The sequence below is a fragment of the Vulpes lagopus genome, chromosome 7 (genome assembly GCF_018345385.1).
Source record: "Vulpes lagopus strain Blue_001 chromosome 7, ASM1834538v1, whole genome shotgun sequence".
NCBI classification, from domain to species: Eukaryota; Metazoa; Chordata; class Mammalia; order Carnivora; family Canidae; genus Vulpes; species Vulpes lagopus.
The window spans coordinates 28,051,624-28,076,606 of record NC_054830.1 but is presented as its reverse complement, the minus strand read 5'-3'; the positions used below and the strand labels follow the sequence as shown (position 1 = coordinate 28,076,606).

General features: G+C 42.2%; 1 protein-coding gene across 7 annotated transcripts in view; it reads left to right on the top strand.

Moving 5' to 3' along the window:
- The window catches only part of FHIT (fragile histidine triad diadenosine triphosphatase), a 1,370,758-nt gene that overhangs the window by 409,111 nt on the left and 936,664 nt on the right, over positions 1-24,983 (top strand). The gene's annotated exons all lie outside the window — the stretch shown is intronic.

Sequence of the window (24,983 nt, the reverse complement as noted above, 5' to 3'; positions counted from 1 at the left end):
CTTTGACATAGATAAGGGGGCTAAGTAGGGTTCTGTGGGAATTCACATGATGGATCTAAATCTTTTTAAAACCACTACATCAAGAAATGTGGTTTTTTTTCCTCCCATAAAATGACTAAATATTTTCCTTGAGCACTTTTTCAATAACCTTTTCTCAGTGGCCTTGACTCTGCTCTTGAACTGTGAGCCTGTGAAGGCACCGAGGACATCCTCTCAAGGGGGTGCTATGGATACCCTTTCAGTTTGCCTGCGTTCTGCAGTCACTCACTAAGCTGGGAAGTAGGACAATTTCCTGGCATTCTTGCCTGCTTTGGTACGCAGACCACCCAGCTCCTGTTTTGAAATTCCTCTGACAGATTTCTTAACACTTTGGAAGAGCTATGCAAAGTGTAACCAAAAAAAAAAAAAAGAAAAGAAAAAAAAAAGAGCAAAATGATCATTGATGAATGGGATAGATTGAAAGATAAATACTGGGTTCAAAGCACTGGTGTATCCAGGGACATATTTACAACTCTAAAGATAAATGAAGAGCTAGGCTTTTGACTTAGCCCAAGATGTTGCCATGTAGACTGACAGAAAGGTATATTTCATACAATAAGTAGACTAGCCTTAGGCTAAGAAAGAAGATTGAATTGGCAAGGAATACAGGTGGGATCCTAGAACTTGGGGTTAGTCTCATTGACTGCTTATAGCTTGAAGGTAAAGGAGGGCAGTGGAGATTCCACAGAAAAATATTGCTAGATTAGAGTTTCCTGAGAGGGAAATGCTAGGTTGTGAATGGTTAAAATAGTCATTTGCCTGGATGCTGGAAGTGGGAGCAGAAACTATGGCCAGGGGTATAACACCTGGTACAAACACCAAAATCTAATCTGGCTACTTTATTTTTATTTTATTATTATTATTTAAGATTTTATTTATTTATTCATGAGAGACATGCAGAAAGAGAGGCAGAGACACAGGGGCAGAGGGAGAAGCAGGCTCTCTGTCGGGAGCCTGATGCAGGACTCGATCCCAGGATCCCGGGATCACGACCTGAGCTGAAGGCAGATGTTCAACCACTGAGCCACCCAGGTGCCCCTGCTCTGGCTGGTTTAAATAGAAAAGGAATTTATTAAGGGATATGAGGCATTTCAAAGAATCATTTGCAGTCCCAGAGAAACAGGCTGAGGCTCAGCTTCCAGGAATAATTCTCAAATCATACTGCAGAACTGGCCTGGTGAGAGACTAGCCATTGATACTGTAGCCAGCTGAAGGCCTATGCTTTGGAACTGATTGATGAGGGAATTGTCACCATATACCCACTGGATGCCAGAAAGTTTCCCTGACTGCAACCCCTATGGATATCAAGGATTTGATCTTACCACAATTTCTCCTAATGTCCCAGAAGGCTGGACACCTCTCCCACTGCCTACATAAGCAAAACAGATACCCACACACAACCTGTTTTTTTTTTTTTTTAAGATTTTATTTATTTATTCATGAGACACAGAGTGAGAGAGGCAGAGGCACAGGCAGAGGGAGAAGCAGGCTCCATGCAAGGAGCCTGATGGGGGACTCGATCCCCAGACCTGGGATCACATCCTGAGTTAAAGGCAGATGCTCAACCACTGAGCCACAGGCGTCCCATAACCTGTTTTTATTCATTGCTTACTTTCTCATTGTAGCAAGTGGACAGACATACTCTCAGTTTGGACAGCATTTAAATTCACTTGCCTTTCTGGTTGAAATACAGTGTGCTTTGTATGAAAACGCTTTCATTGTCCTTATTTTGTCTTAAAAGTGACAATTATCTGTTTGTTTAAGCTAAAGGTAGAATGCCTCTATGTTGACATTTGTAAGCTCATCTCAAGGTATGTATTTTATAGCAAAGCAAAACTGAATTCAATTTGAGAAACACTGGAGTAAAGAAACAGTTTCTTTAATTTAGAATTGGGATAGGTTTGAAAAACATCCAAAAGGATATTTAGTAAACCACTTTTCCTAAAGTAGTTGGAGCCCTTTTTACAAGGACACTTGTGCTCTGAGGAATATAGTTCGAGAAATACTGCATTAGACTGTAACCTCTTTAAGGACAAGGATCTTGACTTATTATCCATCTCTGTATCCCTACCACCTAGCCCAGGGCCTGGCACATAGCAACATTTCCTGGCTTGACCAAAATTAGATGGGGGGAAAAAATCTTAGTTCCTACTGTTACCTTTGGTGTTATAAAAAGACCATGATCTCTGGAATCAGATTTGAGTCTCTTGGATCTCAATTCCTGGTCTACCATTTGAAAAGACTCCTTGGTTGAAGTGCTAGCTTTTGCTTATTTGTTTGTTTAAAGATTTTATTTATTTATTTGAAAGAGAGTGAGAAAGAGAGAAAGAGAGAGAACAAACAAGTTGGGGAAGGGGCAGAGGGAGAGGGAGAAGCAGACTCCTCAATGAGCAGGGAGCCCAATGCAGGATTTGATCCCAGGACCCCAAGATCATGACCTGAGCTGAAGGCAGCCGCTTAATTGGCTGAGCCACCCAGGGGCCCCTAAAGTGCTAGCTTTTGAGTTTGAGACAATGGAATTCAAAGGGACAAAATGTAATAATGTGTGTTACACAGTAAAATTATTTATGTGTGGATATTTGTGATCTTCACCACTTCCTTGGTTTTCATGTAGGAAAGATTTGTGCTCCCTTGGTAAACTCCCAGATCCTCTCTAAACTAACAAAAGTGGGAGAAAACTAAAAAAATTGAGAGGCTGTGTTGAGCTACATGATAAAGAGTTGAGACCTGAAGAGAGTGAGCAGGACAGACTGCCCAGGTTGGGTGTTAGAGTGTTTTGGATAAGGGCCAGGAGGGAGAGTGTTTGTCAGCCACTTGCCAAACTTGTGAAGAATTTTGAGAAAGGCAGCAATGACGAGAGAATAATTTGATGGTGTTTTCTACACATCAAAAATGAACTCTTCTCTCTTATATTTTGTTGTGTGTCTAGGTAGAAGTGTGAAAAACCTTCTGGATCCTGGATTGTGTTTCTCTCTGGGACATGGTACCACGACTGGATGACACAGGGTCCCAGGATTTAAAATTTTTTTTTATAATTTTTTTTTAAATTTATGATAGGCACACAGTGAGAGAGAGAGAGAGAGAGAGAGAGAGAGAGAGGCAGAGACATAGGCAGAGGGAGAAGCAGGTTCCATGCAGGGAGCCTGATGCGGGACTCGATCCCAGGACTCCAGGATCGCGCCCTGGGCTGAAGGCAGACGCTAAACTGCTGAGCCACCCAGGAATCCTCAGTGAAAGCACCTTTGATTGGCTTTTTCCTGGCTTTCCCCCTCACCTTTTCCACTATGCCCACTCTGCAGCCCAGATTGATGGGGCCTCAAATCACTTTCTTTCTGTTTTGAGCCTTCATATTAATTCTTGTCTGAAAGAAAACTTGGTCCAAATTTTGGACATCTTTGAGTCTGTGGCAAGTGTGTTTTTGAGAAGGGGCCAGTCTCCCAGTGTCTAAACTTCCCAAACTTCCTCTTGCTAGTGTAGCAGAGGAGAAGACACTCGAGGTTTTCTGATGATTTTCAAGTTAACATTGTAGGCAGTAGAGCTTTTAGTGCTGCTTCTCACTTGATGAGAGGTCACTGGCACTAGTTTTGACAGCATGTTTAGAAGCCTTGTTTCAGTTTCCTAGGAATTTCCATCCCCAGTGCCAGTCTTTTGTCTTTGGGCTTCAAACTCTGCAGTATCTCTTTCTGCCTTATTATGCCTCCTCATCTAACCAGCCAGGAGGGGAGAAATTAACTTCTGCTTTGTTGAGGCCAGTGCCACTGAGGCAGGTGTCTGACTGGCTGCCTCGCTTATGAAAGGCAAATATTGCCATCTGATAATCCTGGCTTCGGTTCTAGATTACCCATGTGGTATGTTACTTCTGTTTATATTTTTTTTGGTTTCTGGTAAGACTTAATATGACCATAATCTCTTCCTGGGGTTTGTTTTTTTCCCCCTCTAATCAAGACCTCCTGGCTCTTTATTTTTTCTAAATATATAGAATGAGTCAAAATGTTAACTTGTTATTCACAAAGAACTGTTTAATACCCTGCAATTTAGAAATAGGGATAAAGTCAGAGAGGGTTAACATGAAACTTTTCTCCCTGTTTTTTCTTGGACATGCCTGTTTCCCAGTCTGAGTTTGCATTGTTGTCACTGCTCAATAGTAATGAAAGTTAAATGAGCTTTTACCCTGTGGTCCCCTGAGCCATTGTTAATGCAGTCCATCCACCTACCCACTCACCCATCCACCCTTGAGTAAAGAAACCTGTTTCATGATGAAGTTGACCCTCTGGGCTCTGTTTCTGAAAGGCAGCCTGGAATTTTGTGCATCCTCTACTGGACTGTTATAAAACCATTTTGGCAGATGCAATTACAGTGGATCTATCCTCCTGTGTGTGTGCGTGTGTGTACTCAAGCGCCCGCACGCGCATATATTTTCCTACCCAGATAGGATCGTTTTACCCTGAAGAACTGATAGCATGCCCCATCAACTCTAAGCCCCTCAGGAGTGGTACAAGTGACAGGTGGAGGGATCACAGCATAATGGAAAGCGTGCTGGGCTGGATGTCAGGAGATAGGCTTTCCAGTTCTGCTTGTACCACTAATTTGCTGTGTGACCTTGGGCGACTTAGTTAACCTCTCCAGGGGTCAATTCTTTCACCCGGAAAATGGAGTTAATAGTACCTTCCCGTCTTGACTCAGGGGGCTATAGGGAAAATAAAGTTAGATTGTGGATGTATGGGCAGTTTGAAATGAATAAACCCGGCCTTCCACCCATAAACTGCAGAGTTCCTGGCAGATGGAATATCTGTATCTGGAGTGTTAGCAGGAGCAGTTAATATGGAAGAGTCTTTTTCTTCTTTTCAAATTAAAATGCTACCCTGGGCAAGAGAGCTAGCAACTTTGTAATACAATAATCTTGATTTGTTTATATGCTGAACAACATGAATATATTGCTTTTACTCACCTAAGGGTTACCCAATCACCTTCCATTTCTGTGTTAGTGTTACCAGACAGAGAACCCATTCTGAACGCAGGCTCAGCTGCTCACCACTTGGTTGCTTCATTCAGGAAGCCAGCAACCTGGGAAGATGGTAGATTATTGTCTCAAAGAGTCTCTTCTCAGGGCATCTGGGTGGCTTAGTCGGTTGAACACTGTTAAGGTCATGATCTCAGGGTGGTGAGATTGAACCCTGAGTTTAGCTCTGTGTTGGGTGTGGAGCCTGCTTAGGATTCTTTCCCTTTCCCTTTCTAAAACAAAAACAAAAACAAAAACAAAAAAAAACCCTCTCTTCTCTGTCAGATGGTAACTGGGGAGTTGTAAAGGGGAAGTCATGGGGAAAGGGAGAGGGCTATGTGCAGGAGTGGCAGGTGCCCAGGCAGTTAGTCATGTGTTGACATGACCCTGAATAGACTTGCTGGCATCAGTGGCAGCTGTTTCCAGTGTAGTCAGGACTCATCTTCTGTAAAAGTTTGGTTCTTCACTTCTCAAGGCCAGTGGTCTGCAGATCTGAAAGAAAGGAAATTAGTTCTGCTACAGATCAAGGGACTTAGGTCAGCAAATAAGGAGCATATGAGCTTGAAGCAGGTTAACCTTGAAGACCAAGTCAAAGTGGTTACATTAGCAAATACATTATTAAAGAACACACAACACATCATCCGCCTTGTAACTTAGTGGTAAGTGCATGGGCTATGGCATCATTCAGACTTTGAATTTTGGGTTTGAATCCTGGTTTTCTTTGTTTTTCCCAGGATGCTTCAACAAGTTCAGCATACCATCGAGACTTAGCTCATTCCATCTTTCTGCTAGATCCTGCCTTGCCATGGGACTTCTGTCCTCACGGCCACAACCTTGCCGCTCCATCTTTGGCCATCATAATAGGCAAGAGTGAGAGGAAAGGGAAGTGAGCACAGACTGCTTATGGCACCTGAGTCTTTCCTTTTCAACAGACTTTTCCAGAAGCCACACCAAGCAAACTTTTTATTGATCTCGTTGTTTCTCTTGATCACTGCTAGATACAAGGGATTCTGGAGCGGAGTATTTTAATTAGGTCATGAAAAAAAAATCAAGATTCTGTTAGTAACAAAGAAGGGGAAAATAGATCCCAAGTAGGCAAATTGTGTCATTCACACCAGGAATGTCAATGCCACATCATTTACTTTGGTGTGTCAGGTGTATCATATACCAGGTTGCTCACCATGCACACTTGGGGGTGCCTACCTTGGTGGGACTACCCTTTGCACTAATCACTGAGTTCTCTTTGGTTATGTGAGCCCAGGGTCTATATGAAATTAACTTAGATTCCATGCAACCCCGTAAGAAAAGTAAGGAGAAATTTTTAGGCATTTTCTTTTCTGTTTCTTCATAGTCCAGAGAGAGAAGCTTCTCTTTCATTCTGTGGAGAGTAGTGGGACAAAAGGGAAAATAAGGAGGATGAGTGTGGGGATGGGGCAGGCTCTAGTCTATGTCTGTGCAGTGATACATCCATATGGGTCAAATGATTTCTCAAAACTTAATTGCATTATTTAATATGTTCCAGCTACAGGGTGTGAAACAGTCTACCTCACTTACACCGTCACACTTCAAATGTTTAACTGAAGCCCAGAGAGAAAAACATGTGTAGCATCAGGGTTCTGTGGTGCCTAGGAATGTAAGAAACAATCATTGGAAGAAAATAGTGTCACAGTATTAGAAAGTCTGTCTTGATAATTGCTTGATTTTCTTTTTAAATCAGATATTCAAAAGGTCTTTATATTTACAAGGAAATATTTCAAAAACTATTTAGCAAAAAATCATTTGGATCTAAAATAGGAACCCTGTGTCACATTATTGAAATGGGACCAAAACAGTGTCTATTTTTAAAAATTTGCTCAAGGAGGACAAAGCAAAGAAATAAATAATTTTTCCCCTTGCTCTCTTTCAGACATGCATGTGCACATATACACACTCGCTTATCCATACAGAACACCAGATTCCGTCTCTCTGTGTTATCTTGTATTCATTTCATATTCCTTTCTCAATATCACTGTGAAACTACTTTGTTGTATAGTTTTCACGCAGCTCTTTTCGCATTTTTGCAATTCTAATTCTCACTGCTTATTGCATTACAAAAGAGTGAAGGGAAAGTGGATTTGCATGCGGGGCATTTTAAATTCTAATGTCAGGGGTCATTAGTCTCTCTCTTTTTTTTCCCTTTTCTTTTCTTTCCCCTCTTTGGTTAAATCTAGGAGCTTGGCTTTCACGTACCAGGGATAATTTACAAGAAAGCTTTATAAAAGCAGCGTTTGAGATTTATTTTGCACATTCTCAGAACCTAAAAGGCTAAATGAGAAAGAACCTAAAATAAAGATCATTTCCATATATTTGAATGTTGTGCTGGTTGAATCGTTCACATATGTTGGGGAAAGTGGGAATCCCCACAGTCTCTTTAGTTCACTTTCAGGCACAGTGACTGCCCCACATATTCTTCTCTCCGGGACTGGATGGGGAGAATACCACCAAATCCACATTTGAGATTCTCCTTCTCCTAGCTTCAGATTGCCATATCTTCTGTATTTTCCTCACACAAATACCTTAGTTTTTTGTTTTACCTTAAATTAATACTAATGAAAAAAAAATTAATACTAATGAGATTTATGGATTCACATCAAAGGCAAGTTGCTACCTGTCCCTACTCCACCCCCTTGCCCTTGGTGACTATTTCACACTCCCTTTCAGACCTCCAGCATCTTCTCCCTGCTTCAGGGAGGAATAATCTTGCCTACCATTTTACTGAGAAGAGCTCAGCCAGGAGAAAACCCCCCACCTGCTCTCCCCAGCCTATCTGCAACCAGACCCTGTGCTTCCCTACACAGGATGAACTACTCTGCACCCACCCATGGGGCCCTGGGTCTCCGCCCCCCCCTTCTCGCTTCTGTAGTTATCTATTCTTGCCTGCATCCTCTGAGTTTCCTTCCCCTACTAGATAATTCCCAGCAGCATTCAAAAGATGTTCTTGTATCTCCACAATGAATAAAAAAGAAGAAAATCAAGCATTTTTCAGCACCCCATCGACATCGAAGAACATTGTAACTGTCTATAGATGTTCTCTCCATTAGACTTTCAACTCCACTACTTCTCAAAGCACTGAGGGTTCACCAGAGGCCCCTTCTTGGCCGAACCCTTTATCCTACTCCCTGTTCTGTTCTCACTTGATCCATCAGCAGCATCACTTCCTCCTTGACAAACTTTTTCCAGTTGGCTTTGGAATACCACACTCTTTTCGTTTTTCCTGCTACCCCACTGGCCACTCCATTTCAGTGTCCTCTGCTGACTCTCTTCACCTTTCTGACCAGTCAGTCTATAACGCCTCAAGGTTCTGTATTTCAAACTTGTCTCTTCTCCCTCTCTTCACTTCCTCAATGGTCTCCTTCAGGCTCATGGCTATTTTCCAAATCTCTCTCCAGCTCAGACCTCTTACCTCAACTCCATGCTTCAAGTGTGCATCCAATGCCTCTCATCTCCACTTGGATCTCTAAAGGCTCATCAACCCTAAATGCTACCCTGGGCCAAGCCACTAGCATCTTTGCCCTAGACTTTTGTCTGAGTGTTTTTTTGACTGTCTTTGCTACCTTATTTACCATGCAGGAGCTAGAAGGATCCTCCTAAAACTAAGTCTATTCCTGTCACCACTCTGCTCAAAATCCTAATGGTTTCTTGTCTTCAAAATAGCAGCCAGAATTCTCTAAGGGGCTCACAGCCTTGTCTTGCCTGTCTCTCGAACTGCGTAGGCTACCAACTCTCCTCACCTCGTCTGCTCCACCTACACGGGCCTTTTCACTGGTATTCAGAAGTGTCCAGCATATCTTGTCTCAGCCTCTTGTAGTTTCTTGTCCGAGGTCATGCTTCTCCTGCGTGTTGTCACTGCTCACTTCATCCCATCCTTTTGGTCACTGCTCAAATAATACCTTTTAAGAAAGGTAATGTTCTCTCTTACAGAAATCTACCCTCTATCCTCCGTAACTATCTTTTATGAGCACGTCAGATATTGTTGATTTTTTTTTAATTTAATTTATTTGAGAGAGAGAGAGAGAGAGCATGCAAGTGAATTATCCAAGCCAGGGAAGAGGCAGAGGGGGAGGGAGAAGCAGACACCCTGCTGAGCAGGGAGCCCCATGTGGGGCTAACTCTCAGGACCCTGGGATCATGACCTGACATGAAGGCAGACGCTCAACCAACTGAGATACCCAGGCGCCCCGATTTGTTTATTTTCTGACTTTCCTCTAAGGTATAAGCTTCAGGGTAGGTATTTTGATTAAGTCTTTTCTGTATCCCTAAGTGCCTAAAATAATGCCTTGCAAGTAGTAGCACTTAATAAACATTGATTACATAAATGAAAAATTGAACGACAACTATAAATTTCAATATTTAAGCAAGAGCTGTTGGTAACTGGCCTGAAATTAAATATTGGTGATGATGAATTTTTACTTTGTTTTCTGAACCCTAACACTTGTGATTTTGATATTTTATTCCTTTGGTCATTTTATGGTGTTGGTTCTCCTAAAAAAGTAAAGAAGCACATGATTTCTTGGTAACCTATTTGTGTTTTTGACCCTTACATCACATACACAGAGCATTAACAGAAAGAATATTAGTCAAGGATCACAGTAACTGAACTTTCAAAATCAAATCTTGCCTTTCTTTTCCTGTGACAGTAAGGAACCCAGCAGGAAACAGATGGCACATACAAATTGGGTAATTTGACTAGAGTTTAATAAAGGTACCATTTTCAAAGCACAAGGCCCTGATTGCAGTGCCCTGAGGCTAGTAGCAGCCTTTCCTGGTACCACCCAAGGTGTGGAGAGGAGAGGAGAGGGAAGGTGCATGGTAACGGAAGGGTACCAGAAGCCTGAGGGAGACTGTAGGTTAGGCCACCAGGCAGAGGCCATTTGACCAGCCAGCAGTCTGTGGTTGAGGGGTACTGTGGGCTTGTGACAAACCCTGGGGAGGAGCTGAGGGAATAAACATCCCAACTCTCCTTACTTCCTTTAATCCCCAGATAGGGCTTCCCATTGGCCAAAGCCAAGTGGAAGTCAGAAGTCAAGGAAATCTTTGGCTGCAACCCTGAAAGCCAGCCTCTGAGGTAGACAACAGGATAGGAAAGGGTGGAGGGTAGATTGGGATAGCCCAGGCAGACATCCAGCAGGTCATCCAAGTGCTGTCTCCCAGCTGCAGCCTGTTCCCCTGCTTCCCCAATGAGTCTTCTTATCTGTTCTTCATGCAACAGCTGAAATAAAACCCTGAATCTGTGTGTGTTGGACCCCTATTTAGACCCAATCGCTTGACAGCTTTCATTGAGCTTAGAGTAAAATCCAGACCCTCTCTAGTGGTGTACAAGAGGGCTCTCTAGTGGGGTAAGTGACTGGCTCTACCCCCCCCCCCCCCCCCCGCCCAATTATACTATACATCACCACCTCAGCTTGCTATACTTACTCACAGTGCAGGGTAATCCTTCTGGGCATAAATGAAGTTCATTGTCTTCACTGGACCCTCTTCCTAGAAAACTCTTTCCTCATCCTCTTACAGTGTTGACTCCTTGTCATGAGTTACATCTTACTCTTTAACTGTCAACACCTCAGGGAGCCCCCACCTCATATGAAGGATGTCTTTTGTTTATTCTTTATCAGGCACTCCAATATTTGCTCCACAGCATTTATCGCAAACTGTAAATGGCTCCTCCCTCTCTCTTTCCTTTACTTCGTTGAGTCTGTTTCTAAACAAAGGATAACAAGTTTCATTTAGGCATGGGCCTTCTTGGTCTTATTTACTCTATCATCCTCGGAGTTGACAACTATTTCTGTCCTGGGAGGTTTCTCAATAAATATTTGGTGGTTGAGTGAACAAGCATCCTTTTTAGTGAAAATATCTTTCCATTTGTGAAATAATGAAATAAAAAAAGGAGGAGAGGTTACCTCTGAGCTTCTCTTGAATGCATTTGAATTTTTCACTCTCTGGTATCTGGGGGAATCTCAAATATATTAGTAAGTGCTTAATATATATTGGAATAAAGTACATTTACTGATAACAGGGCTGATTTGCTATGGCTTAGCAGATTGTTTTCTATGGTTGGCATATTATGTCTTTAACAAAATTAAGCTAAAAAATGAAGAACACCCTCTCCCTAATCTGTAGTTTCACAGCATAGCTAATGACCTGCAGTTGACCATCTAGGTGATTTATTGGAAGATGGCAGTAGGTATTGACTAGGCTTGAGCTTTAGAGCTAGGAAGACCTGGCCTGACTCCAGTTAAGCCACTCATTGGCTGGTTAAGACTGTAGACCTTTCTGAGCCTGTTTCCATGTCTATAGAAACTAGGACAATGTAACTCAGTCCTTAGAGCTGCTAGGGAGTTACAGGTGATAACAGAGATCCTCCTCTTTTCTGTGCCCATCACTTACCCTTCAATACAAAAGCATGCTCAGTCTTCCTCCCCTTTCTCTCCTTAGGCTCCTGCTTTATCACTACCTTCTCCCCAGTCCATTTTATTAGTCTTTGGGTCTCATGCCCATATTCTGGTTATTGGGAATTCTGCTGGAAGGGTTTCCTGTCCACGCTTCTCTTTATAAAGTTGAATTCGCTCTCTGGTGGAAGCAGCCTGTAGCTTGGTTGTGCGTGTGACAAATTACACACCCATCAGGCTTTTCAGTCGGCATCATATTTGCCAGACAAATGTAGACAGCACTTTCATGCTGCGAAGCACTTTGTTAGTACTTTGAGCCTCTGAGGGACAATTTGAGTTGGAAAAAAAAAGGCATTGAAACCTTGTACAATACTCACCCCATTACACAAGGAAAACCAAATAAGTTTATCTGACAAAAAGGTATGGGTATGCTTTTGATAAAAGAAGCCCAAGCCACAGGGCACTCTTGCTTTTCTACAGAGAGACAAGATGCCTGGAAGTTTTATCTTTTGTTTATTTCTTTTTAGTTAAGTTTAACTAATATGCTTTGAATGCATTTCCTTTGTAAGGCACCTTTTCTTTACTGCTTTAGTTGGACTTAGAACTATTAAGATTACAATAAAAAATATTTAGGTGCAGGCAACTTTTACTAAGATAGGACCAAAGAATGGGATATTTTATTGGTCTATTCATTGGAATGGAATTTCCATTCAGTTTGGGATTTCACTGGTACTATATGTGCAATTTGGCAAAATTAAATTTCTTTCTTTTTTTTTTTAATTTTTATTTATTTATGATAGGCACACAGTGAGAGAGAGAGAGAGAGAGGCAGAGACACAGGCAGAGGGAGAAGCAGGCTCCATGCACCGGGAGCCCAACGTGGGATTCGATCCCGGGCCTCCAGGATCACGCCCCGGGCCAAAGGCAGGCGCTAAACCACTGCGCCACCCAGGGATCCCCAAAATTAAATTTCTAATGCATGAAATGGTGGTCTGGCATCTGGTTGCTGAAGAGATTCAAATTAATTCAATTCAAACCTATGTGTTCAGCTTGTACTCTTGATACATGCTGAATAAAATAGACAAGGGTATACTCCCTGCCCTCCTGGGCCTTACTATCAGGGTTAGTGTTCCTTAGCTTTTTAAACGAATGTTCCTTTTTTTTTCTTTAAGATTTACTTTAATTTGAGAGAGAAAAAGCATGACTGGGAAGAGAGGTAGAGGGAGAGGGAGAAAGAGAATCTCAAGCAGACTCTGTTCTGAGTGCGAGGCCCAATGAGGTCCTTGATCTCATGAGATCATAAGCTGAACCAAAACCAAGAGTTGGACGCTTAACCAACTGGGTCACCCAGATACCCTGATCAATACCCATCTTTTTAAAATATCAATACCTTAAGTTCTCCTTATACATTATTCAAAACTTAAAAATTAGCTGAAGTTGAAGATCGGTAGGTAAAGCCCTGCTTTATTGTCAAGCTATATATGCCACATGTTTATCTGTGTCTTTCTGAGACATACTGATCTAACTGGTGATGTGAGACACGCATGTACACTACATATTTACACGTATGTCATTTACTTGTAAGTTTCCCATGTTTGTTATCAGAGGATGCATATTCATGATTTCATGGGTCTAACACAGGTCACACAGGTGCTGTCATCATATCTTTCTTAATTGAGTAACATTTGAAATTGCGATATTTCATATAAAATACAGATATTTGGCTTCTCTTCACAGAGGAAGATGGAGTGGCAGTGGGCATGTGCTCCCATATGGCAGCAGCAGTTGGGGCTGACTGGTTGCTGTTCCCTCAAATGGGCATTGCTTGCCTTCTGGTTGCCTTGTCTCCACGGCTCAGTACTGAAGGTTGATGTCTGGAACTTGGCTTCTATTATGCACATAGTGTCCCTGTCTTCTGAGAAACTCAAAAGTTTGTGAGCTCTGGTAGAGTTCAGAGAGGGGAGATTGAAGGATTTTCATTGACAGAATAGATGGACCTTGAGATACTAGTAGGATTTATATAGCTGAAGATGTGTGCATGTGTGGGAGGGGGTCATTACAGGCAAGAAACTGACTTTGATGCTGAGTGCCACAAGTCGGTGTGATGGTTTGTGATATTTATTCCTTATAGTTTTTCTCTAATGATATTTAAATGGCTTAAGGAGGCAGATGACTTACTGTTTTTTCTTCTTCTTCTTCTTCTTTTTTTAATGAAAGCAGATCTAAGGTTAAATTTCTTACTCCCTTGTGACCTTGCAATCTGATACACTTTCTTGAAAGGAAGGGAAAAGGGGAGAGGGTACAGCTAGCTCAGAGCTAGATGATAATGGACTAAGCTAAGGTGGCAATAATGGGTGACTGTCAGGCTTATGAATTCATCAATTAAATTGTGTGTATGTGTGTTGTGAGTGGTGTATGTATGTACGTGTGGTATGTTTGTGTGTGTCGGTATGTGTAGGACATCCATGTTCAGAACTGCTGTACTGCTACATCTAGCATTAGATTAGTCAGAGAAAATAAGGCTAAAAAAATCCCATCCATTGTGTATTTCCCCAAAGACAGCTGTGGGGCCAGTACTTTCTTTATAAAAGCAACAGGGCCTAGACGAAGAGCAAGAGATGCTGAGTTTGACCAAGATGCCTTTAAGGGTGACAGATGACACCTAAGATGACCGAACTCATCAGTGGTACTCAGTATCTTACACTATTCCTGAACCAACCTCTCTTTATACATGGGATTTTCCCAGGTTAACATCACCCTTAAGATGATGTCTCCAAAAAGCTACTTTTAGGATATAATTACATATATGAGTAGCAACATCTTCACATTTGAAGATTTGAAAAATAGAAATTTGTCAGTGTAACTAACCTTTGTCTTTCAGGCAGAGGGCTGAGGAAGGGGGCAGAGTGAGTACGGTTTGTCTTGTTTTGTTTAGATATTGTTGGGGAATTTCAAATGGAAATGTTTTATTTTTCTGGCAAGGACAGATACCTTGTAAGGTTTACTGTTTCCTTGGTTTTCAGAAGGCCTACCATAAGGGCCTTATTTGTGTTAAATTGAAAACAGATCTCCCTCTAAAGGAAAGCCCGTTCTATTGATCCTGACCTTTTGCTTTTGCTGGTAAAGACTTGTTGAGTTGCCTTTTGAACAACTGGAAATCACTGTGTTTCTTCTTCTTATCATCATTTACTTATCCTGTTCAGAAGCCTTCCATTCTTAAAAATAAATTTCCTATGGAAATCATAGCAGAGCCCTACTCAGGGAAGAGTTAGGAATATGGAACACTCTTATAAATCACCAGCATGGCTTGTGAGGGGCAGGTCAGCACCGGATTTCCCCTGCCTTCCCTGCTTTTAACTGTCCTCTCCTCCATTATTTCCATCCGTAGCTTGTGAGTTCCCACAAGAGGTACTTTAGAACTTTATTTCATCTAGTGGTGCCCTGAGAAAACTTGAAGCACTGAATCGGGATTATATTAGCTGGAAGAATCAAAAAATTAATTTCCTTCAAGAGAAGAATGGCATGTCTGGCCAAACAGAATATTGCTTAATGTAATAGAACTCCCAAATGAAATTGGGCAGCGGATCTTTCCCTAACCTGGGGGATGTGAGATTATTGAATTCCAGATTCCTGTAGAAATTAACATCTGATCAAGTGACTCTGCCCCCTACTCAGCCAGCCATTCTTGCTCTCCCTTCCTCTGTGCCTTCTGCATGGGAGTGTTTCTGTCTCCCACCAGAGGGCCCAACGTCTTCAGCCAGCTCTGTCAGGGAATAAAAGAATTAATGGATTGGAACTTAATCCATAACTCCCTAACTCTGAGGCTTTATTTTTTCTTAATAGTTCATAAACTTCTTATTTTCCCTTTTAGCCTAGATTTCCTCTGTGGTGAAAGAGAGTTTTGCCAGCCTTGGGCTCTGCCTCATAAAAACACGTAAAAGGACAATGCTAGGTTGTATGACTGCCTGTAATTCACCCTCATATAATATTCCAGAACTATCCCAGAATTTGTGTCTGAATTTGTTCTAATAAAAAGAACCCCGGGGTCAAGAATACAACTATTTCCTGGCGGATTAAGTTGTACATTCTTAAAGAGCTAGAAGGCCAATGTGTATTGCTTCTCTTTCAGCTGTCACCAGTAATATTATTGTGAGTGTGACAGATGCCTAACAGAATACATGGAGATCTCTATTTTGACATTTCTGAAGTGACATAGTAGGGTTTGTAATTTTTTCAAATAACTAAATTAAGTGTCTGTCTTTCTGAGTTAAACTCTCCGTGGGGCTCTGACGTGTCATCTTTTGCCCTCCTCTGGGGGACAGGATTGGGAGATAAATCAGTAACTCATTTCTCAGAGTGAAGTTTCAAGAAACATGTTTTATAGGTCATACATGCCCTCCACAAAGCTCTCCAACAAGGGATTTTGAAACAGTGGCATTTGCTGTCAGGTGGTGAAAACTCCAAGAATGGAATTTAGCCAGAGCTGTGGGTCTGAAGAGTGTGCAAGGTCAAAGGCAAAATAGTAGCCTTTGCTGAGGACTTGGAGTCCTCACAGGTTACCACCGAGATGTCCTTTACATCAGAGAAAGGCTGAGAAGCTTCTACTGAACCCTGGATCCTTGGGCTTTTCACCCTTTCTGCTCAGCCTCCTCTCAGGGCACAAAAGCCCCAGTTTCATGTACTTCCTATGAGAAATTCAGTGCTTGGCTAGTTCCCTTCCAAGATTTCACACTTACCTGTGGGAATAAGTGCACAATCAAACATGGTGTATAATTTGTGTGATTTCTTCCTGAAGTACCCTTTCTTTTTCGAAGGGAAATATTCATTGCCCAATGCATTTTTCCTCTAAAGTGAGAAAGGCTTTTCCCCACTCTTTGATTATTGATACATCTCTAGGATAAACTAAAGAAGAGAGTAAAACTCATCTGAAATTTATTTATTTATTTATTTATTTAATTAATTAATTTATTTATTTTCTAAAGATTTTATTTATTTATTCATGAGAGACAGAGAGAGAGGCAGAGACAGAGGCAGAGGGAGAAGCAGGCTCCATGCAGGGAGCCTGACATGGAACTCGATCCCGGGGACCGCTGAGCCACCCTGGCTGCCCTCATCTGAAATTGAAATACTTGGAGGTATTTAAATTTTGTAAATTTCATTCCAAATGTCTCCCTATGCATGAATATAGAAACATCCACATTTTTATGTAATATGTATGCTATCCCACATGTAGTTTTGTTTTTGTTATTTTACCTAATATCACCTTTTTAGATTGATTAAATGTGCATTGGCATCATCATTGTAAAAGGCTACATTGTATTCCATTTTATAAATATACCACCTTTATTTAGCCAATTCTCTGTGATGGACATGAAGATTGTTTCTGATTTTTCAGTGTTAAAAAGAACAATAGAATAAACATCCTAATATATACATCTTTATGGACCTGACAAGTTGTTTTCTTGAGATATCCTAGAAATGAAATTATTGCATAAAATATCACTTTAAAATTTTTATGAAACTTGCTTCCATTCTGTTTGGAAAGGTACTAATTTTAACTCATCCCATCTGTATGTAAGAGTACTTAATTCCTTATAATATCACCAACACTGGGTATTATAAATCTAAAACTGTCAACTTGAAAGATATGGAAACATGGTTCATTGTGATTTTTGTTTGAATTTTTTTGGTTAATAATGAGGCTGAACATTTTCCCATTATTGATCATTTCTATTTTTTTGGAGAATTACCTATTCACATTTTTGACTGTTTTTCTGTTAGGCTTTTGCATTTTTGTTATTGCTTACAATAACTTTCTGTACACTCTGGATTCATGTGATTCTTGTGCAGCATCTGGACACCAGGAGCTTATCAAGAAAATATTGGAGAAGGGGCACCTGGGTGGCTCAATTGGTTGAACATTCAACTCTTGGTTTTGGCTCAGGTCATGATATCAGAATTCTGAGATCAAACCCTGAGTAGGGGGTAGAGGTTGTCCATGCTCAACAGGGAGTCTGCTTGGGATTCTGTCTCCCTCAGCGCCTCCCCCTGATCACACGCTTGCTCTCTGTGTTTCTCTCTAAAATAAATAAGCAAACAAAATCTTAAAAAAAAAAAAAAAGGAAAGTATTGTAGAAGATAGCATTAAGCTGAAAGAAGAGTTTACTGCTGTACAACTCTGGGTGGTCATCTAATCTCTGACCCGTTTCCTCATGCCTTTAGAGTGAGAAGATTGCCCTAGACTTGAGTTGGTTTCCTTCTCTGTTCTCCCAGTCCAACCTATGCCCATCACTTCGTCTTTCAAAGACCTCTCCCACTGTCCTTCCTCTACTGTAAAGCCCCTAGTGGCTCTTTGGTGCCATGAACCGACACGGGCTCCCTAGCCTGGCACTCAGGGTCCCTGCAATATAGTCACAGCTCAATTCCTAGCATTGATGTCTCTAGCATTCCTACATTCCATCAGCTTTATCTTTGTAAAAAATTTTTAGTCCCCAGCACACACGTTGCGCCATAGCACCTTTGTGTATTTGTCTGTTTCCATAGGTGGGATGCCTACCTCCCATTCGCAGAGTTTTGAAATCTTGTATTCAGAATTCAAATCCTGTTTTTTGCTGGCTGCCAGCTATGTGACCTTGAAAAATCACTTACCCTCTTTGAAACTTAGGTTTCTTATTTGTCAACGGGGATACAATTACCATGCTGCAGGACTGTTTATGAAAACGACTATCGTAGTGCTTGTATCACAGACACTCACAGGCTTGTAATTGCTGCCGTGGCTCTTATCATCTCAGACTCAAGTAATCTGCTTTCTCTGCATACCGATTTTAGTACTCATAAGGCACTTGTTTTAGATTGCCTTGTTCTGTGTTATACTTCAAAAGGTTGTGTCTTCACTAACTATACTGAAAGTTCCTTAAAGTTAGGCATCAGGTATAGTATTTCTTTATCCATTCATCAGAGATTTATTGGGCATTTTGTATGTGTCTCATGGTGAGCTAGGAGCTGGGAAGACAAGAATGACAAAAGACGTAGTCCCTGCCATCAAAAAGCTTGCACACCATCTAATTATCATCCAACGCTACCTACATGTAGTAGAGATAAATAAACCCAGGGAGAGCCCGGAGCAGGGACACCTGACTCAGCTCAGAATCCAGGATGGCATTCTGAGGAAGTAACACCTGAGCTGAGGAAGGGTGGAAGGAATTAGCCAGGAGCAGCTGAGGAGGGCAATGCTGCAGGATAAGTGAGGGAGAACCTTCAGTGCAGAAGGCAACATGTTTATGTACACGAGGGGAAGCAGAACGTGGTCTTTTGGGAATTGCAGGAAAAAATGGCTGTGATCTTGTTTCTTTTTTTTTTTTTTTAAGATTTTATTTATTCATGAGAGACAGAGACACAGGAAGAAGGAGAAGCAGGCTCCATGCAAGGAGCCCAATGCAGGACTCGATCCAGAGACTCCAGGATCACACCCTGGGCTGAAGGGAGGCGCTAAACCGCTGAGCCACCCAGGGATCCCCATAATCTTGGTTTTGAAGGAAAGCTAGCAGAAGCTAAAACGAGGCTGGTAAGCAAAGGCTGGATCATGAGGAGTTTTTCATTCCTTTCTACCAGAACAGAACAGGAGTTCCTGGTGCACGGCCTGCATCTGGTAGATTCAGTTGATATGATTCTGGCTTTTATGACGAGTCGGCGGCACGTGGTTTAGTCTCAGAGTGCTTACAGTCAAGGAAACCCAGTTCTGCAAGAGAACAGAATTTCACAATTGCTCTCCTTTATAGTTTCTAAGAAATACAAGACTTCAGGCCACATTTATAAGCAAACAAATGAACAACCTTCTGCTCCCATGCACTTCCATATCTTTCATTACACTGATGTCTCTTATTTCTTGAGAGTAAAACCAAACCAGAAAACGTTCTCTCCTCCACCAGCTGACACGCTTTGTCCCTCCTCTTCCCCTTTTCACATTCCCTGTCTGTCCTCCTCTCCATTTCTACAAAGGTAGAGAGAAACTGATTGGCAGAAAGGGAGCGCTCCTCAGGTGGCCATAGGTTAAGAATGATTGTCCAAACACATGTGAGGAGTGAATAAGCCATTCTGTGGAAGAACCAGAGGCTACGGTTGCCACTCCTGGAGCCCTGTGTGTGATGAGTGGAGCCTACCTCAGAAACTCACCTTTTCATTTTAAAAAGAATTTTGTTCATTCAGGATTCTGTTTTCTGCCTCCTCCACCCTTTCATTATTTCTCCCAAACCTTGAATCATAAACTTCTGGAAAGCACTGTGAATAATTTATATCCTTTTATTACTCATTGCTTAACTCCCTTTGGGGGAAATGAAGAGAAACATTTGTCTTTTGCTGTTTACTGTCCCGTGGACTGAGACCATGTCAGCTGCAGGCAATAGCAAAGATTTATGACCACAGGAGCTGTCATTATGGAACAGTTGATTGACCCTAGTTTTGATTAATCAAAATATATATATTTTTAAATCAGGAGCTATGCAAATGACACTAGAATGGAAATTCAACATTTTACCCACTTCCACTGCAACCTACTTGTTATCTATCATCTTTCTTTTCAGTGCTCAATGGTGAGCATTTTCTCCCCTGCCTATTTAATTGGTTTTCCTGTGGAGTCTTTCTCAGAATTTGTAAATTCAAATAGAGAGCTGTGATGACTCTGAGTGCATAGTGGTACCCTGCTGTGGGAGACAAGGAAACATAGGCATGTTCAGGTTCTATTTGGTCTCTCTGAATGTCTTGACTCAGCTTCACAGAACCAGGGATTCCAGTTAAGACCACTCTTGGGTCACTCAGATGCCTCTGGTATGTTGGGCTGATCCCACGGCAAATATTGTTAGAATGGGTCATCTCTGCTCCATCAAGTCTGGTACCATACTATTAAAGACAAAATTACTGTCTCACCAAAACTTCTATAGGGTAGCCGAGCTGGACTAACTGGCTTACCTTTGACCCACTCTGCACACCCATACCCAAATCTAATTTTTTCATAGTGTAAATATGTTCGTATCAACTACTACCACTACTTCCTGCTTGGAGACCCCTAAATGGCTTCCCATTGCTCAAAGTCCAAGTGGCTCAGAAGGCCATGCATGGTCCCCACTAACACTCTGTTCCTTGGATTCTCCATTCTAATCATAGTGGCTTTTATTTAGTCCCTATATTCATTCTACTCAGTCTTGCTACAGTGCTTTTGCATATCTGGTTCCTGTGGCCTAGAAATCTCAGCTCAAGTGTTTTTACTTGTAAGATACTTTTTCTTCCTCTCTACTCCCTAGCTGGACTATTTCTTTGTTATAGATCCTCTGGCACTAAACACATTTCCTTATACAGCTTTCAGAGGGCCAGTGATATTTGTGAGGTCTTTGATTACTATCTGCCTTCGCTGGGGTTCTTTGAGGGCAGAGCCTATCTTTGTTTTGACTCACCTTGGCATCTCCAGCACCTAGCACAATGCCTGATTCTTAGGAAGTGCTCAGTAATATGTACTGCATGCCCGGATGAATAAATGAACTTGAGTAGAGGTTTAATCAGATCATGGGCCTTACCTTGTCTTTGAGGAATGCATCTAGTTGACAAGAAATCCAAATGACAAGAAATCCAAATGGATATCCACTGTAACAGCCAAGAATAGAAATGTACTCAGATGTGGGAAGACTAGAAACAGCCTATAGTAGCCAACTGCTTACATTTCTTTCTGTTTAAAATGAGGGAAGCCATTGATGATAAAGGTTTTGGGTGGACATAGTATCTGTCTGGGGCTGCTGGGACGTTTTTCTATTGTTATCGGGTTTATAGCTATGGAACGTATGTTTTTCTCTTCTATTTTCTTATTTTTTAGAGATTGCCATGCATTCCGTATTGGAATGAAGTCATAGATACTTATTAGCAGGTTGTATACAAATGAATTTTGGTTATTTCACTGACCCATCCCGATTAATTTGCCCACTTGTCTAGATCCTATGTGCCTAAGAAACAGCAAATATCTTACTTGGGCAGAGGGATACAACTCTTGGGCATATAGTGTGTTCCCCCCCCGCCCCCGAATATTACTTCCTTTTTCCAAGAGAGAGAGAGAGAAGTAAATGGTTTCAATAAGGAAAAATGCATGTTTTGAGTCTGTAGGCTGCCAGGGAAGGCAGGAAAGGAGGATCTTGCCAGGCATTGGAATAGTAGCGTTCCTGGTCTCAGGTCAGAACATGTGTCTGTGTCTCTGGGCAGATTAGGTTGAAGACCAGAACAAATAGCTCCCCTTCCATGGGTTCTGACCTCTAGGGTAAAATAAAGGTAATAAGCCAGTCCAACTGCAACTGCTAGGGAAGTCATTGTTCTCTCCAACCTTCTGGGAGCCCCGAATAATTAGCTGTGCAAAGAGCAAGTTGGAAGCAGAATTCCCCTCTAGGGTTTTCTGTGTCCAGCCAAACAAAGCGAGCTGAGCTGAAGACAAATAAGCCCTGTGACGGAGAGTGAGTGCCAAGTCTCCTTTCTCCTTCTTTGCTTCTGTTCTTGTCCTCCAGATCTGAGTCCTCAGCTTCCTTGTTGCTCGTAATTGCCCCAGGGCCCTCATCATGTGTAGCTCTAGGAAGTTTTCCTTAATAAGGAAGCCAGTGAGTCACTCTTTTGGGACTTGCGAAGGCTCTGGGGGAGCAGGGTGGCCTGTGGAGCGAGAGCTCGTGTCTTCCCAGTTTTTCTGATGTTTTCAAAAAGAAGTCAGAAATCTGGACTTTTGTGTGAAGTCACCCAATTTAGTACTTTGCTACATCTTTTGTTTTGCTTATAAATAATGTGCAGGACAAATACACATGTGTGTGCGCACACACACACCCACGCACTTTTGTACCTTTAAGCTAGACCATGAGCTTCATAGAGGCTTCTATTTGCACCTGTATCCCCAGGGTCTAACACAATGCAAGCTTGTTATCTCTTGATTGACATCCGCAGGACACTCATACATGCTGACATTACCTTGCAATCAGTAACAATAATAATAGTATTAGATTTTTAATTGAACACATATTAAGGGCTTCCATAAAATTTAACCTGCACCATGACCTTAGAAGCTGCATATCTTATTGTTCCCAATAGAGACAGAAGTCCAGAGCCTAAAGAAGTGACCAAAGCAGTTGCTCAGCTAATGAGTGGATTCCATTCCAGGCTGCACTGCCTCCAAAGCCAGTATTTGTAGGGCAGCCCCAGTGGCTCGGTGGTTTAGTGCCGCCTTCAGCCCAGAGCGTGATCCTGGAGACCTGGGATTGAGTCCCACGTCGGGCTTCCTGCATGGAGCCTGTGTCTTTGCCTCTCTCTCTCATTCTCTCTCTCTCTCTGTGTGTGTGTGTGTGTGTCATGAATAAGTAAATAAAACCTTTAAGAACAAATCCTGCTGCTATCCTGCCTCCAATTCTGCTCTGCTGGTGCTGGCCAGAGCGAGCCAGGATAGGTCCTCCAAGGGCCTGCCCTTCCAAAGAGGACCTCTCCAAGCCTGGTGTACTGGTGTACTGTCTTCATGTCTAGCTGCCTTGCAGCCGTTTGTAAAGGTGGTTATGGTAGGAGGGCATCCATCTTTTACTTCTGCACAGCACTTTTTTCTCTCCTCTCACCTGAGCTGTGAAACTTTCCTACTTTCCCACTGCCATCTTTTTATGGAGAATTACCTACAGGGGATTTTGATTAGTTGTGGCTGTCATGGTATCCCATTGTTTGCTTTCTGGAAGTGATATAAAACAGTCTATATTTGGACATTTTTCTAGGACTAGGGCACCCTGAGTTTAGGTACTTAGAGCCATTGTTTGGCTTCCCTAACAAAAAACAGGATGGTGACTCCTCACTCCTCATCAGATTACGATACAATTAACCCAAGGCTTCTAAAAGCAGATGACTACATTATAACCTGCTGGCCACAGAACATAGCTTTCTTGTGGTACAGATACTTTGCTGTGGGTATTGAAGTGTTAGAGCCTTGTCTATGAGAGACACAAAAGCCTGACTAATTTTATAAGGTGGGGTAGTTCTCTACAATAGCTACTGTTTGATGGACTCACATATGTAATGATTTCAGCTACTGGGGAATCCTTTTAATCAGGAGAAAGGGGCAATGGGAATGAAGAATACAGGCCTTCAGAAAAACTAAATTACACGCTCATGACCTGCTTTCTACATGAACTGCTTCTCACTGTCCCTTTCAATTTTTTTCAGGTAGCATCTTGGTTTGAATCCCTCTTACTCTTTGGTAAATTGTTACCTAAAAGAGGAGGATTTTACAAACTGGACCATTGGTTTGGAGAAGTGGAAAGCAACTTTTTAAGGGAATGCATAGGAATCATGATCATAGCTCCACTTACTGAGGCATCATTTGAAGGTTTTGTGCTAATCCCCTCTGTCAGTCTTCCCCCAAACTTTGTGAGTTGGGTGTTCTCACTTTCAGTTGCACAGAGGAGAAAACAGGCTCAGAGAAGCAAAGTGACTTGCCTAAAGGCACACAGTAGTGATGCCTGGCCCTTCCTCCCAGTACCATTTGTGCATCAAAATATCTTGGGAAGCTTTTAAGTAATGCAGCTTCTTGGGCCACAAGCTTGTGCCTAATATCTCAGCCAGGGAAGAGCCTAAATCTCTATTTTTCAAAAGTGCCTAGGTCACGGTAAAGTAGGATTAAGACTTAAAAATATTGCCATAGGTAACACCACATATCACACCACATCTTTTGAAATGAATCAAGGTAAAGATTCAGTTTGGAGATTTTAATAGTTGTTTTCATCCTTTTCAACTCAGCTGTCCCCACTTCTGCCTTGGTGATTCCAGGAAAGACTTCTCAAAGGAGATCACATTTTGCTAGGTCCTAATGTATGGGTCAGAGCAGGGGGAGGGGCGGGCATTGAGGCAAAGTGATGTACAGGTAGAAGTCACAGAGCTGCCAGCAGACTGAAATGCCTGGGGACTATTACAAGGTCAGTGTGCCTGGACAGATGGTGACAGATGTACCATACATGTTACCAGCGGAGTCCAAGTGGAGACTGTCTTGGGAGGTCCCACTGGCGGACAGCAGAATAGGCTTCAGCGGTGGAGCACAGAATGCTCACGTCATTGGCCAGTTTCCTCAGCAGCCTGCTTCGGGGCATCCTTAGCTGCGTGCCTCTGCCTGACGACCGGCTGGAAAATGATCAGGCCGGGTGCTGACAGCTCAGAGAGGGTTCCTGTCCACAAACGCCTGAAACTCAATTATGGTAGGATCAGAAATGACAGTGGGGAGAAGATAACTTGGCACAACACAGTAGGTGCTGAAGCAGACGTTTGAGGTGAAGTTAGGAACTCTTTAGCTATTCTGGAGAGTCGGCTATAAAGAAGTGTTCTCCCTGAGAGTGCTCCTGCAAAAACATGTGGATTCTTGACTAAGGAGTTTTGTCCCCTTTCTCTGGAAAAGTAAGTGCCTTTGGTAATTTAGCCCCAACAGCTGGTCTTTCTTCACCAGTTCCAGGCTACCAGATAAATCTGTCCAAGGGGTTCCTTCTGGA